Source organism: Ambystoma mexicanum, chromosome 9 (assembly GCF_040938575.1).
Source record: "Ambystoma mexicanum isolate Mex_15411 chromosome 9, UKY_AmexF1_1, whole genome shotgun sequence".
Lineage (NCBI taxonomy): Eukaryota > Metazoa > Chordata > Amphibia > Caudata > Ambystomatidae > Ambystoma > Ambystoma mexicanum.
Window position 1 is genome coordinate 232,137,071 of NC_090931.1, and position 12,568 is coordinate 232,149,638.

Below are 12,568 nucleotides of genomic sequence, written 5' to 3' on the forward strand. Positions count from 1 at the left end.
AGGATCCCCTCCACACAGCTGAGGATCCTCCTCCTTCTGTCTGGATAGAGAACGCAACAGAGAATTTCTTTATCTGGTTTTCCTTCCCTCTCGGCCTGAATGAACTCCACAAAGTCTTTTACCCAGCCTGCCTGCCTGCCAGCGAATGCAGCACATTCCGACCCAGAGCCAACCAGAGAGCAAGAGACTGAAGCCCATAACTGACAGCCCTTCTTAAATCCTCTCTCCGTGATCTGGCCACAAATGTACAGAAAGTGTAAGAATGATACCTGCCTCTCACAGTGATGTCATATGCTAATCAATCAGAAACACCCTCTCAATCAGCCAACCCTCTAGAAAGTTCCAGAGAAACACGTTTTCTGCCTTTCAATTCTGCACAGAGATTCAGGTAGCAGCAAATGGATGCAAATGGCTACATTTCATGGCTGCTTTCCTGTTCTGAAAATGAACAATGTACTTGCTTTGAGTGTAACGGATTTCACATTCCTCATTTCTTCCTTGCAAGAAAACAGCTTTAATTCGACATGTTTATTCTTATTTTAAAATGCCAGCCTATAACCAATGTTTTGCACCACAGGACTATGGAATGAGCTGCCTTGAATATTACTAATGGGATAGATTAGAAATGGAGGGGTGTTAGGAGACTTAGTAAATGTTAGTTTTATATTTCATTGCACTCAGTCCATATCACTGTGGTGTGGTACAAAATGATAACATCATCTTTTATGCAGTGCGAAATTAAACCCCCCTTTTAGCAGGCATGTCCTCTGTGCATTTGCAATGCTGGCTTAGGCTAGATTCAGTCCAGATTCTCACACTCGAATCTCACACTCTTGTTGGCAAATGGGATCAGTTTTCATTTTTGTTGCAATTCGGAGCCTCATTTAAAATTCAGAGCCTCCTTTATTCCTACAATCCCATACCAAATTGGGAATCCATTCCATGTCACCAGTTTCTCCTGAATGCAAATCATAGCATATTAGGCCCTTTTTGTAATTCAAAGAATCGTTCAAGCATACAAATAAATTAACATGGCCAATATATGATACTAATGCTTCTAAGGTATAATGCAGATGGTACCAAAGACAACTGTAAGCTTACTGCTTCACACACGGTCAAGTATCTCTTGGCAAAAAAAACTTCACAACAGTGGGCATAATCTACCACACTGGTGTCACAACCACTTCAGGCCACTATACTGCATATGTCAAAAAAAGAAGTAGTTGGTTTGAATGCAACAACACTTCCGTTACTCCAAAACATAGGTCACCAGCAAATCTACCAATTGCCTATTTAATATTCCTTCAACCCAAATTTAGTCACTAAAGTATAGCACAATAAACAGAATACACCAACGGGTATCTAACTACATCCATACTACTACAATAGTACTTTTAAAACACAAGACAGTTACAATATGCCAACAGGTATCTAACTACTTAAAAAATACCCTTCATTGCAATACACTTCAAATATACCATCACAGTTCTTGTTACCGCAATACTTCTTGTAAAATCCAATAAAATTACAACACGCCAAAGTTACCACCAAATGTAACCAATGCCTACTTAATATTCTTTCACCCAAAATGTAGTCACTAATGTATAGTACAATATACAGTTAGAATATGCCAACTCGTATCTAACTGCATCTAAAATACTATTCCCCTCCGCAGGTTTACTCATCGCTGTGCTGACAGGTCAGAACCTGAAAATCGTCAAGTCGATTGTTAGATCCTATGGGGTCCTGGCTATCCTTATTGAATGGAACCATCTCTCCGAAAACACAAGGCTCTGGACAGCAACATCCCTCGCAGTTATCACCACACATTGGAATCCTCAAAGAACTTCGATCACGGACTTCTGCCAAATTATGGCCGAAACTATCGACGCCATCGTAATTGAGTGGAACACCTCGTTTGTAATAATATGCGGGGACCTGAATTCAAAGTGTGTCCACCCGAAAGAACAATCTTTACCATCTGTCCCCCTGACACAAACTGAAGTCAGAGGACGAGCTTGGATGAACTTGATGTCATCACAAAATTTACGGAAGGAACATACAGCAACCTATATCAAAACAGTAAAACAATACCCTCAGATAGCTATTTCTAAAAACAGCCGCTTAACAAATATAGGCTGCACTCTGTGTTCTAAGTAATCATCAGAAACAGTATTCTTAAAAAAATATCATTTTTAATATATTAATCTCTATTCAGCACAAGTGATATAGAAAATTGTTAAAAAACATACACACATCACAAAGTCATATACATGTTAAAATCACTCCACCTCATAGTATCAAAACACATATGCTGAAATATTCAATCAGCACACCACACCAATGGCAACTAAATGAATCTCATTTCCCATTGTGTGAACGAAATTTACACAATGCTGCCTGGATCATGGATTGGCAAGCACAAATTCCCACCTGGGAAAGGGGAACTTCATCGGCTACCCTGGACCACATCTTTATCTCAAATGCCATGTGCTCAGAAATTGGCCGCTTCCTGGTGGTCAAAACAAATGTGAGTGATCACAACATGCTATCCCTGGCTTGGTCCTCCATCTTCCAGGAAACCTAAAGTCATCCAGCTTCGGTCGAGTCCAATCCACAACAAACTCGGCTGCGCTTGACAGCAGCCAGTGTTAGAGCGATGATTCAGCAATACGCCACAATAGGGGATGCTTTAACGACCTCTGAGATGACATCAAGACCAAACTATATCCCAATCTTGATCAAGTATAAGACCAAGCAGAAAGAGGAAAATGTCACCCCAATCATCCATAACCATACTTATGACAAAATAATAGCAGATAAAAAAAAGGCACTGAGAAAACTAAAACGCACTGCAAAATCTGAAAACACCAATTCGGCATGGGAAAAGTGGACAAAAGAACATAAAATCTATAAATCATGGATCAGATTACAAAGGGCAGCACTATACCAAAATGACGCCGAAACTATGCTGAGGACCGTCTCGACTAAAAAATCAGCTGATTTCTGGGCCCTTATTAACAACTCTCAAGGAAACACAGGGACACACATGATAAACTCAGTTACTGAATCTGCTTGGGTCAAATTCTTTACAGAGCTTTTTGCCAGTCCGACAATGAACGTGACCCCTGACCTGGAGACGAATTTGGTGCCCTGGGTTGATCTCTCCGCAAAAGCAGATATAAGTTCAGGCATCCAGAAGCTAAAAACATCTAGAGCACCGGGCCCCGATGGTCTCACTAATACTGACCTAAAAAAATATATCAATGAATGGACAGACTTTATCAGCCTCCTGTTTAAGCACTGCAGAGCCAGCAGACAGATTCCAGTGTCATGGACAAAAGCAACTGTCATTGCAATCTTTAAGAAAGGAAGTAGGGAAGACCCGGCAAACTATCGCCCAATAGCTCTTCTGGACATTATGGGCAAATTGTTTGCAACCCTCCTCCTACAACATTTCCGTCGCTGGGCGAAATCAGCTCCCTGCAATGACCCTTTCCAGCTGTGCTTCAAGAAGAACGGCAGTACCTCGGTGAACATTTCATACTCAGCATTCTAAAGAGAAAAATAAAACGGGGAGCTCCGACAGTCTACGACGCATTTATAGACCTCTCACAGGCGTTCAACAAAGTCGACAGAATGCTCTTATGGGAAAAGCTAAAACACTGGAGCTGCCCTAAAGAAATTCTAAATCCTATAATAGCACTCCACACCAATACCTCCCTCTGTGTCCATCTAAACAGGCAAGGTACTCTCTCTGAAGAAATTCCTGCAGAAAGAGGAGTCAAACAAGGCTGCCCGCTGGCCTTCTTTGGAGACTTTAAAGAGTCGCAAGCAACTGTTCGGTGCTTTCCCCCGAAGATCGGTAATACCGAGGTGTCTCGTATTCTCTACGCAGACGACATGATACTTCTTGACCAGACTCCAGTAGGCCTCCAACGACAGCAGGACAATCTGGCAGAATATATGGCTACCAACAACCTCTGTTTAAACAACAACAAGACCAAAATCATGATTTTTGCTAAGAATCGACAGTCTCAGAAAACCGTTAACGCTTGGTCTGTGAACAAAATCCGAATCGAAGTTGTTCCACACTTCAAATATTTTGGAGTCAATGCAACAACATCTCTGGGACAAAGAAAAAAATGTGACCTCGCAAATGAGGATGATTGATCGAAAGTTTGGCAAACTCTCGCCGATACCAGCTATTAACTTTAATAAAGGCAAAATAGTACCTGCTTTAACATATGGTATGGATGCCATGATCAACATGCCAAACTCGGTCTGGCAGAAACTGGAGGGATACATTTGGAAAACGATCCTGGGTCTACCGAATTCCATACCAATTGCGGCAGTCAGAAGAGAGTTGGGACTACTGTCGCTCGGTGCTACCGTCAGTGTGTCTTCACTGGCCATCTACAGGAAGACTCTAATACAAGATGGCCTTCCGATTTTCAATACCATCGGCAAAGAGCTTTTGTCAACGAAATGTAAGGTGCTTCAGAAGTGGATCAATCAGCAAAAAAATAAACTGGAAGACCTAGCATGCACAACAGATGATTTGATCTCTAACCCACAAAGAGTGATCCAAAAGCTGAAGAACCAAGACTGGATAATCACAGGCGAGCAAACAGTAGCGATTAAGTTCCTGAAACACCTGCCGCCAACATATAATAAGTTAAAATCACCTTTGGCTTATTGTATAAAATTTCCATACAAAAAGCTTTGAAGTATCTTTTTAAGAGCACGACTCAATCTGCTCCACACCAGAGAGATCCTGTGGATAAGAAGCCAAGCTAGTGTAACAACATGTAAACTGTGCAAAACTCCGGACTCCAAAGAAACAGTTTGACACCTCCTGTTAAATTGTAACACCTTAAATCCAGAACGCACAGCAGTTTTGGCCCTCCTCTGGGTTAACTCTGTGTTGGTAGAAGAAGACACATGGTGGTGTCGCCTTATTTCGGGAGAAAAAGCACGATGGGCAGTAGCTACACGCAAATTAATGGAAGTAGCCTTTACAAAAATAAACGCCAATGACACCAATCACCTACCAGCGAATAACCAAAACAATTGTAAGTCTTAAGCGCATGGCAAATCGTATGTCGTGAATTTGGTTCCATCGTTTGGAGCGGACCTATGTAGATACTTGATGGGGCGAACTTTCGGCATCTAGTGACGATCGGAATGGCAAGCCATCAGGGGTAATCTGCTTGCCGGGACTTCGAGTTCACAGAATTGAATTATCGTGCAAAAATTATGTGCAATTCTCTGCAAAATGTCAGAAGAGAGTATCTGTAAAACTTCTTTCTCTTCTTCTTGTAAAAATCATTATTTTCTCTCTTTGATTACATACAAGTAAATAAAAATAAAAATACAAAAAAATATACTATTATAATACTTTTAAAATCCAACACAGTTAGAATACGCCAACAGGTATCTAAATACATTACAAACACCCTTCACTGTAATACACTTCAAATATGCTATCCCGGTTATTCTTGCTGCAAAACTTCTTGTAAAGTCCATGCTACCACACACAACTATTGTGTACAGGTGTGTTATAAATGATTTATCATATCATTACATGGTCATACTTTAAAACTATGTAAATGTCGAAAACTGAATTAATTACAGTGTTGTTTTTATCCACTATGGATTTGTTCCCAATTATTATTTCATGTCAATGCCATAACAGTGTAGCAGACACTAATGTTGTACCAAACATAGTACTTAGAATTTACTATTTATGAGGGTCAAAAAAGTAGTGAGCAATGACATTATTACAACAGTCCTTAGAAGTATGAGCCAATGTATTACCAAATGCTGTGGTATGCACCATTAATGCACCATTAAGGAGAAATAGCTGGTAACACACCTCGGTAGGTTAAATAATCCCTGCTGGCATCCGTGTGTGATCTGCAGGTCACATGGTTGAATTTGATCACGGTCTACCCAACCTTTCATCCTTTTGAGGTCGACAAAGGAGCATTAATTTAGGCAAAACGCTATGTAAGTAATGGATTATTGTACATGTCTAAGTGTTAGCATCAATAAATTCATGCAAAGGCTCAGAATAATATCATAGTCTTAAACTAGTGCCTCTTTAAGTATGGCTTCTGTTACTCCTACATCTTCTTACATGCCTGTATACAAATCATATACAAGTGTTTCTTTGCTTCCTTGAGATATGTGTGAATCTTGTTTTATACTGGCCTGAAGCTGAATGAGACTAGGTTATGAATACATTGGCAGTGAAATGATAGCACCTCTAGAGTTTGCTGGCAGGATGACACAATCTATACATTGTGTGTGTGGGGGGAGGGGAAGAGTCCATAGTACAAACTTTATTGATGCTATCAGCAAATATAACTCCTGAACACACCGCTATCTACTTCTGAACCTTACCCTTGAAAATCCGACTTGGCCAGTCGTCAAAGTGAGAAAAGAAAAGTAGTGGAACGATGTCCCCTTTTCTGTTCCCTCCACTTCCCCCTAGTAACCCTTAATCCCACCCCATTCCTCAATTCAAACCCCCTACCTGGCTCCTTCCTTTCCTCCGCCCCACAATGCTGTATTTCACAACAGTTCTAGCAAGACTGAAGAAAACACAGGTGAAAGAATATGCGTTTAAAAAACACTATTAGTGTATCATTGTCCCCCTCAGCAAGCAGATTTGGGCAGCCTCCTTTTCAATCACCCACCATGGGCACCTCTTAAGGGACATGGCCAGAACTATAGCCACTGACAAACCCCTCCCATTACCTCCATTGCCTCCAAACACTGCTGAACATCGCTGCTGAGCTGAACTTTTCCACTGCTTGGGCATGGGCTTTATGTCCCAAGCAGTCCATTGAAATAAACAAAGCCATTCCAGCACCTCTGAAATAGCACAATGAGATGTGACGCTGCATTATTACTGGCACGGCCCAGGTTCGAATCCCCAGTAGTGAAAAGTAAAAAAACAAAAAAAGGGTTGCCTTTACTACCATCTTGGAACAATACTCGTTGCATTAATGTTGAATTCCCTCGAACTTTGACCTCTGCACTTGCTGACCATAAACTAAATGAGAAACACCTGGAAAATATGTCCTCTGGGTCTAGGAACGCTTCCTCCTGAAAGCTAGATAAGCCAGTTGGGTTGGGGATTGAAGGGGACGGAGTTACTACACAGGACGCAGGCCAGAGAGTATGCACGAAGCTTACTGCCCATGCGCAGGTCCTTCAAGCGAGCTGCAGAGTCTCCACGTTTCAGGGGGTGATCATGAAAATGTGCATATTCTACCAAGTTGACATTGAAATGCTGCTCGTGAGGTGGGGGCAAAAATGATATGATGTGGCCTTTATAACACGCCTGTACACAAGTGTTTCTAGGGGGACAAGGATGGAGAAACAAAGGGAGGACAAAATAACGATCTTACTAGATTGCACAAGGGCAGGGAAGAGGGAAGGGGAGAAGTGCCAGGGGAAGAAGGACTGCAGTTAAACATACCAGTTTAGATCCTAGTTAGACCCTAACATCTGCCACTCCCACCCATCCTGATTCTGAGCATTGAAATGGCTAATGCCTAGACGGTGAACCTGGTTTTACAGGGTTGACCAGATTCTCAAAGCATGCCACGTGATCTGCAGGTGAGGCCCCGCCCTCTCTGAGGACACGTCATTCCCTCGGGAGTCGGGACTCTGCCGGCTGCAGTGAACGCTGGAAACCCGCTTGGGAAGAGCCAGAGGTCATCTCTAGGAAATAGATGCGCACAGGAAGAGCAGGTACACCCGACCAAACCCACGGTTTCAAGGCGAAAAACGCTCTTGACTTTCTTTAAACGTGTTCAGGATTTTCCAGCAGTGTTAGTTATTTCGTGTTAAAGCGGGATTTGAAGGCGCCTCGCTCAGCCCAACAGGTTGTCGGAGTGTTTAACGGGATGGCAGTCAGAAGCTAAATGACATTAATTATTGGTCGTTCTTGCGCTTTGTCAGGGGGATTATGCTTCGCTGTGCGGCAGCTTCTGGGTATTCATTACAGCATTTATGACATTGTAACACATCCACGCCCACCGCTTTGTGTACATTCCTTGTTGCCAAGGGGCCCAGACCCCAACAATGCCAAAGGAACCCCTGCTCGCCTAACTCCCAAGTGCTGGGGCGGGAGAGAGCGGTCGAGGCGCACTGCTGGGACGTTTAATGTACGATTTCGTTTGTTTTGAAAACCGCCAATAATGCACGTTTAAGAACAAAGGTATATTTTAATTACATTAAGTTATAATAAATGAGCATGCCATTAACAATTATTGTTTATTTACCAATGTGAAGCAGCAACGGACATTACCTGGGTGATTAATACAAACCTACCAACTATATCCGGCTGCTATGCCGCTGGTTTGTGGCTCTCCTTTTTGCAAATCTGACTTCTATATCCTACTCGTATAAATTGGCAAGAATAAAAGGTGCGCGTGTTTATTGCTAATAAAGCGCACCATTTGCATTTGGGAAAAGTTAACACTGGTAGCGCACGTTTTAAACTAAAACAAATTCAGTACACGATCAAATATATTCGTACTAGATGCGATTCGTTTATATTCACCTCGGAAGGCAGGTGGAACAACGGCAGCGGATGCATTGACCGACTGAGCTTCCCTGCTCGCTTCCTTTTGTGATCTGCGAGTCACTTTTTAGTCTTTCAAATATTGGGGCTGGTTTCTGAGTATCAAAGCCCAGCTCTGTTTATGGTCGGGCAGGCATGGGACACATGCCAGCATTTATCCATTCCATTCCGGATTTGACCGAACAGTCCGGGTTTTAATTTTCCATTCGGGATTTGTAGTGCTGGATTTCCCGATTACAAACCTAGGATTGCAAATCCAGACCATCCTCTCCCGAATAACACATGCAGACCTACTCCTCTGGGAAGACTCGCCCGCAGCCCCACTCACAATGTGGAGTTTAACGTCCCACACAGGACGCCACGCCGCTTTCAAACACCCAAACCACAGATACAGCCCTGACAACCACCGCTTGCCACCGGCCTTTTTTGAACCAGTTTGGTCGTAGCGATACAAATTATGCACGCGGCTGACATTTTCCCGAAGTAAAGTGGAACTCCTTTCATCGCTCTCGGAGCGGCTGAACGGCTGAGCCCGCAGTGCCCGAGTTTGAATGTACAGCCGCCGTAACTTTCAGAGAAAGCATCGGGTGTTTAACGCGCACATTAAAAGCAAGGGCAGCGGTCGAATTAAATATGTCCAATAAATAAGAGGCACACACGTGAACATAAAAGTTGCGGGAAACAGGTAATTGAAGAAAAAGAGGGAAACCGGGTGGGATTTGCACCTTTGACCATTTACATAAAGGGGGCCGTCAGTGTTAGGGGGAATTCTAATTTCTGTGTTAATGCTTCTACCATAGGGACCTCCAACTCTTTTGCTGTACTGAAGGACTTTTAATTTGTATGCTGGAGAAAGCGAGACCTTTTTCCTACACTCTCGTGTGTTTTTCTCTGATTTGGACTCTGTGTTTCTTTTGGTTTTGGAGTCTGACAAACTCCATAGGCATCCTCTTTTGTATTGTGACACACATTACCCTTAGTGCAGTGTCACGGAGAAGTCCTTTGGAATTTCTCTTAATGTTTAACTTCTCTTGGGTAAACTGTTTCCAAGAATACTGAAGTGAAATTGACTTTACTTACCCTTTTCTCTTTGTAGACCCAGCACACACCATCTTATGTGAAGTGCTGGGGGGTTACTTAGTATCCCCTTTGTCTATGTTCTCATGTAACATTTTTATGTTACCCTACAATTAATGGCTGGTGGCAGTGTTTTATTTTTCCTACCATTGTTCATTTTTACCGCAGGCTGAATCCTCGGCTGCAGTATTGCACCCATTGGTGTGCATTTTGGCAAAATGACCCTGGTCTTTTTTTTTTTTACCATTTCTTGCCTGTGAGGTCCTTCTTGAGGTTCACTCTGTGCATCAAACCAGGTTTGGTCCCTTTGTTTGTTTTGTCTTTGGCGGGATTCACCGCACAACATCTCCTCTTCAATTCTTCACCCAACTCAGAATGTTGGTGCTGAAACTGGAGGGGCGAATGTCAGCTTTCGACTCCAGTTGTTGACATAACTCAAGGTCTGCCCCCCCTGTCTCTGGGCTTTGTTACGCCTGCCATTTAATCTTGCCTCCGACTAACTATATTCACTTAAAAGACCCCATTGTCGAGACCGCTAGAGGGTGCGGCTAAGATGCACACCTAGAGCTCAACTCCAGCTCCTTCCCTGCGTTCATGGAGATTGCACCAGTGTTGACCTTCATGCAGGTGAGAAGAGTGGGTCAACTGTGTCCCGGACTATGCAGCAGATAACGCGACCCCATAGCTAGGTACAGAGAAGCCTGGGGAAGCAGTCCTCGCAGAAGTGGGGTGACTGTGGGCATAGCGTCTACGGCACTGGGAGTTGTGTACAGGTCGGCACCACATAGTGCTGGACGGGACAGTGATTCAGCGGAGGACATATGGGGTCCTATAAGACCAGACCATGGAAATCAGTGGCACAGAGGGAGATGGCCAAGACTGGCTTGTGGTGCTTCATGTGAAGAAAGGTATACTGTGGTAGAGCTGCCACTACGATCGAGTGACGAGGACTCAGTTTGTGTTTGACACTGGGGACTATATACTGGCAATCATCCTGTCCAGAGCATCTGATGGCAGTTTGAGGAAGTTTCCTCAATTACTGCGTTGTGGATTGGGGATTTCAGCCTGACAAGAATGTGCAGAACTTGGATTAATGGCACAGCAACACCATAGGTAACACAACAAGGTTCTGTCCTGGGAGACCCCCATTGGGTGAACCCCTGATTACGGGAAGGACTGTTGGGTGCAATTTGAAGTGGAGTGCTGGGTGACACCGGTGAGCCTGGATAACATGTTCTGATTGTGTAATGTGTGGGGGTAAGACCATTACTTGGTGTGCTATCGTCGTCAACTATTGTGGTATGTTATGCTGCAGCAACAGCACTGGGAGGTATTCCCCTTAACCTCTCCTTCCAAAATGTACAGTCATTGTGCTTGTTTTGGCGACTTGTGCTTAACCACTAGAAAATGTGTACACTTATTTGTCATTCAAAGATTCACAAAATCAATATATTTGTGCCATTTATTAGTCCTCCTGAAAACAGCTGATACGTTTTTTGAAACTCGTCGCCCTCAAGGCTGTTATTGCGTATTCGAAAGTCAGAATGTATTTCTCAGAACATCTAATTTTTAAAATTACATTTCAGATTGAATGAAACAACATGTATTCAGAAGAAAAATGTTACATACCAATGTTATGCTGGTAGTTGGAGCAGAGAGGAAATAGACAAAGTGTAATCTCATTAAATTATTCACATGAAACATACTATACATTGCATCATTGTCACAATTTTCACCAACCAGTGCTCATTAGCCCCTGCTCAATAATCCTCAGTGATGTGAATAACACTGAGTATTGTAATACCATTGGAGTGATTGTGTGGCACCCCATTTAGTCCATGACAGTTCTTGTTAAGAAATGATTGGGTCACTTATTGGTACACATGACAGTGAACTTATATGTGTGCTAGTTAGAGATATGTCTAAGGGTTAATTATCATTACCCCTGGTGAAGAGCTCTTTTTAAGGTGTCACCCATTTACTGTGTTGCACCATGATTGAAAGCCTAATAAATAAAGGATATCTTCAAAGAAATTGGCCTTGTACAGGAGCTCAAACCAAGCTCAGGAGCTAAAAAGCCAATAATAACGGATGAAGGAACAAGTTGAAGACTTCACTTGATTCCACCCGCACCAGGAACGACAGAATTTAATTTGGAGGGACTCAGAGTGATGAACTTCTTTATTATTGTTGTTTTGTAAAAATTGTAAATTTGTTTTACAATTAAATCAAATAAAAAAAAAAAATAAAAAAAAAATAAAGGATATTTTACCAACTGTTTATGGGTATAAATACCTGTTGGTATAATTACAATAAAGCTTAGATCCTTATTAGGGTCTGCGTCTTAAATCTGCCAAGTGCCAATGTTGAGTCACTTACCTCTGATTAGTGATACTCCAATATTCTATGATCCGAGTTCATTCATGTTTACATCTATTCAATTCCTTACACTATGTTCCACTCTAGATGATGCAAAATGAATAGGTTGTACTGTAAGGTCTTATCTCTCGACACTGTAATATAGTATCTTTCAGAGTAGCCCAAGCGGAAACATGTGGTGCTTACCTACTGGCGTCTTGTGACGTACAGCGCCAGTCATGAAGTTATGTTCAGAGAATTCTCATTGTCAAGTCTCAATCCTGTAATAACTGATACCCAGTTGGTATTGTTCCATGGTTCACCACAGTGCATTGGTATAGCACTGTGATATAACATGTTCAAGATTACTTAATTTCCTAATTTAGGATATTCCAAACCTTAACATTATAGGCCCTATCTCCCCCCTTAATTGCTTACCTTAATAGGTGTGCGTTAATTCATCGGGATAGTTCCTGGGCAGCGCAGCAGTTTTAGGCATGCCAGCGCCATTTTGAACTGCTGTTTATATTC

At 42.5% G+C, this 12,568-nt stretch overlaps 1 protein-coding gene across 1 annotated transcript in view; it reads left to right on the forward strand.

The window, feature by feature from the left end:
* Positions 1-7,591: 7,591 nt before the first annotated feature.
* Positions 7,592-12,568, forward strand: part of LOC138487899 (NXPE family member 4-like) — a 290,149-nt gene continuing 285,172 nt past the window's right edge. The window contains exon 1 of the mRNA XM_069614524.1: positions 7,592-7,767. The gene's annotated coding sequence lies outside the window, so the exon portion shown is untranslated. The remainder of the gene's footprint in view (positions 7,768-12,568) is intronic.